Source organism: Myotis daubentonii, chromosome 5, assembly GCF_963259705.1.
Source record: "Myotis daubentonii chromosome 5, mMyoDau2.1, whole genome shotgun sequence".
In the NCBI taxonomy this organism is placed as follows: Eukaryota; Metazoa; Chordata; class Mammalia; order Chiroptera; family Vespertilionidae; genus Myotis; species Myotis daubentonii.
The window spans coordinates 51,409,601-51,414,241 of NC_081844.1; the positions used below are offsets into that span (position 1 = coordinate 51,409,601).

The 4,641-nt window shown below is 36.6% G+C and overlaps 1 pseudogene; it reads left to right on the forward strand.

Annotated features, from left to right (window-relative positions):
* The first annotated feature begins 302 nt into the window (after positions 1-302).
* LOC132236124 (tripartite motif-containing protein 60-like) lies at positions 303-4,641 on the forward strand (annotated as a pseudogene).

The window sequence follows — 4,641 nt, forward strand, 5'->3', positions numbered from 1 at the left end:
ATCTTGTGAAATCTACCGTTCCCAGACCTGTGGAATCAGAACATTTAATTAACGTTTAGTTAATTAGTCAAGGAGATTTTGATCTGAACAATAATTTGAGAATTGCCATGTTATTGCCAAAGAATGGCTGTGTTTGGTGGAGGAAAGTTGGGGAGGAGAGAGGACAAGGGGGAGGTGAAGGGAGTAGTAGCCACCATTGGAGAACCCACTGCCCTACGTTGCCTCCACCTCTTGGCCAATGTAAACATCCCTTAGTCCTCCCAGAGATCTTACAGTTAAGGATCATCGTTACAAATTCACAGATGAGCTCAGTTAGGTATGTGGATTTAGCTAGATTTCTTAGAGCTTTTTGCCTTTTATAAGATAGTCTTACAATACTTTTTATTGTACATATGTTAAATGGCAGCACTGTATATTCATATTATTATTGACTCAATTTTTACAGCTCTAATTGAGGATGGTAGCTCCTAACTTATAAGTTTGTTCTAAGAGCTTAATTGAATTAGTGACTGTATGAAAGATCTGCCTTTAGTGTCTCACATATAAAAAACCATCTTTTGATCTTTTGATCCAAAGGAGCAAACCTTAGTCCCAAGAAAGAAGTGAGGAAAGGATAAGCAGTGTGGTTTATGAGTAGGAAGAATAGCAAGACACAGAATGGAAATAAGGTTGACGAAAAATAAAACATTAAAAAAGTAATAACGGCCCAGTACTTCAGAGGACCATAGCCAGATGAAGATAATAAGGTATAATAAGGTATGAAGGACTCTGAATGGTTAGTTAAGCATGGAGCACTTGGTCCTGCCTCTTGGTAATTGACAGGCTTAAATAGAGGAAAGAGTTAATTAGTTAAAAAGTGAAGGCTTGAAGGGTGAGTTAAAATATATCAAGAAGCAATAGCTTATAAAAATATGTACTACATTAAAAAAAAAAACTTGAGAGAGTCTGTAGGACAAAGGTGGAGGCAGGGGACACTATTCTACACTGAACAACATTTAAAAGCACTAATCAAATGCAATGTATGGGCTATATTTGAATCTATTGAAATGTAAAATAGCTCTTCGTTGGCAAAGAACAGTAGGCATGTATTAGCTGGCATTTATATGATATCCTTATTTTAAAAAGGCATAATCTCCCTCTTATAGGTTAAAGAAATGGCATTCAAAAAGAAAACCATGCATTTTCTTAAAAATACTCAGTAAATATCCGGGAGTCAATATCCTTTTACTGTTAGCCCCTATGTTGTGAAACACTGCCTCCTGTAGTGTGTTGTTATAATAGCTTTTATTGATGGAGATTTTATACAACTATTTCATTTTTCCTATTCTGCTGGTAGAAAGAGAAAATCTGTATAGTAAAAGAACTTGCTAGGTCACCAAGACAAAGCCAAGTTCAAATGTCAAAGTCATACCCATATTATAGGGTTATGAGGAAAGGGAGAGTAAAAGCAAAAGTTGAGAAAGTGTTAGTGTGAGAAGGGAAAGAATACTGTGTTAATGGCTCAGAAGCTTGGAGGAATTTGATTGGCGTAAAAGAGGTGTAGGTGGGTATCTTAAAAACAAGCCAGGACATTTTCTCCCTAACTTTTTATGTTGAAATTTTTAAACCTACAGAAAAGTTGAATGGATTGCAGTGAACATAGATATACCTGTGTATACCTTTTGGCTAGATTTACCAATTGTTATCTTTTTGCTATATAGTTGCTTTTTCTCTATTTATACAGTAAGTTCTCACTTAATATTGTTGATAGGTTCTGTAATTTGAAGCAAAATGATATATAATAAAACCAGTTTTAGCATAGGCTAATTAATATAAATAAGAATTAAGGCCCTAACCAGTTTGGCTCAGTGGATAGAGTGTCTGCCTTCGGACTGATGGGTCCCAGTAGGGGGCGTGCAGGAGGCAGCTGATGAATGTTTCTCTCTCATTGATGTTCTAACTCTCTATCCTTCTGGCTTCCTCTCTGTAAAATAAAACATATATATTAAAAGAAAAGAATTAAGTTCCTGTGGCATCTCATCAACATTATAACAATACAACATTGAACAAAACAATGTTATTCAAGGACCTGCTGTATATACATTTTTAAATTGAACCTTCTGAAAGTAAGTTTCAGTCACCAAGATGATTCCCCCACTATGTTTCAGTATATTTTTCTTTTCTTTGTTAAAATATTTTTTTATTGATTTCAGAGAGAAAGGGGGAGAGAGAGAAAGATAGGAACATCAGTGATGAGAGAGAATCATTGATCAGCTGCCTCCTGCACACCCCACACTGATCAAGCCCACAACCCGGACATGTACCCTGACTGGGAATCAAACCATGACCTGGTTCATAGGTCGACCCTCCACCACTTATTATTGTTGACAGTATTACAGATGTCTCCCATCCCCCCATATATATATTTCTTAAGTAAAAGGACATTTTATTTCTTACCTATAATAATTAATGTGATAAATTAAAAACAATACTGATGTAATATCTGTACTAAAATTCTCATATTTGACCTCAAAATGTTTAACTTTTAAGATTAAATCAGGGATTGCACCTTTCATTTGTCATAGCTTTATAGCCTTAAATCTAGAACTTCTTTAATTAGCTTGAAATGGAATATTTGGGGCAAGAATATTTTATAGACAATGCTATGTATTTAATACTGCATCACATCAAGAAGCTAATAAGGCCCGTTAGTTCAATATTTTTTGTTGTTTTTTGATTAATAAGAAATGTGTGAGGTGAACTTTACAAATATGAATTCCTGTTTTTCAAAGAACTTCCAATGATTTTAGCATTCATTGATGATTCTTGTGTGAATGTTTTAATACATTTGGTGATTGTAGGATCATATTTTTAATTTAATGTCTTTTCTCATCCGTTGAAAGGATTCCTGTCTTAGACCCAAGTCTACTTTCTCAAACAAGAAAGTCGTTAAGTTTGACTTCATGTCACTGAATGGGAAGAGCAGCAGTCCAGCCAATATGTTCTAAGATGCAAAAGTGGTGCATACTTGGCGCAGCCTGTGGTGTATCCTTGGCAAAAGCTAGGTGGCAGAGGGATAGATAAGTTAGAAGATGCCATCAATATGCCAAGCCAGTCAAACCACGCTGGTCAGTTCGTGAGGTCTGCTGGGGGATATCCACTGCTGGCTGTGTCTTGAGGCTAAAGCCAGGCCTTACTAAAGGACACATTGCCTTATCCACCACCACCTTTGTTTACAGTTCAGTGGAGTTTGAAACAGCACTGGCAAACTTTCAAGCAGGGGTTAGATGTCCCATCTGTTTGGACTACTTGAAAGACCCAGTGACCCTTCATTGTAGTCATAACCTCTGTCTCTCCTGCATCAATATGTCCTGGAAGGTTCTAACGGATACTTTCCCCTGCCCCTTTTGCCAATTTTGCTGTCTAGAAAGGAAATTTGCAAGCAACCCCCAGCTGGGCAGTTTGACTGAAATTGCTAAGCGACTCCAGGTAAGAAGAAGCAAGAGGAAGAAACAAGAAGAGCTTTTATGTAAAAAACACAATCACGTTTTGAGGTTTTTTTCTATCAAAAGGACTTAGAGGTTTTATGTCCACAGTGCAGGTTCTCCAGTGATCACCAGAATCATTACATTTGGCCCATAGAAAAAGCTGCCCCCTATCATCGGGAAAAATTGGAGTTCTGCATTGAACCATGGAAGGAGGAAATGGAACAAGTTGAAAAAGTGATAACTATGCAAACCAGAAAATCATTGGAACTGAAGAAGAAGGTAGAATATAGGAGAGATGAAATAAGGTCTGAATTTGAACAACTGAAGTTGTTTCTCCAAAATGAGTGAGAGACTGTTCTTCGGCAATTAAAAGATGAAGAAATGGATATTTTAACAAAACTAAACGAAAACCTAACAAAATTTTCAGATCATGTTTCCACATTAAATAACCTCTTAAAGGAGATAGAGAGCAAATATGTGAAGGCAGACCTGGAATTCCTGACAGAAGTTAAAAAGTATCTACCATAGATATAAAACCTTAAAGGCCCCTCTACCTTTTCATTCCAATTAAAGGAGTATGGTTCCCATCTTCCTCCACAATATTCTGGCCTAAACAAAATTATCAAGCGATTTCAAGTTGATGTATTTCTAGATCCTGAAACAGCACATTGTAAACTTACTGTCTCAGGTGATAGAAAGACAGTGCAGTATGGACATAGGGTGAAAAACTTATCTCGTAACCCAAGGAGATTTTATCATGGCCCAGCTATTCTGGGTTCTGAGGGATATAATTCTGGAAGACAGTATTGGGAGGTAGAATAGAAAGACAAGTTTGAGCGGGTCTTGGGTGTCTGTAAAGACTCTATTTCCAGAAGAAGGAGTCAGAATCCATCAATTTTTTTTGCAGGATGGATTGTGGTGTATCGAGCAAAGTGGTCAGAATAATTATATTGCTTTGGGTCCTAAAAATATATATCTTGTGCCAAAAGTAATGCCTAGTAAGATTGGCATTTTTTAAGACTATGAATTGGGTGAGGTTTCCTTTTACAATTTGAGTGATAGATCTCTTCTCTATATTTTTAATGATTGTTTTACAGGAGCACTTTGGCCTTATTTCTATACTGGGATGGACTCAAAACCTCTTAAAATCTGTACAGTAACAGATTCTGAATAA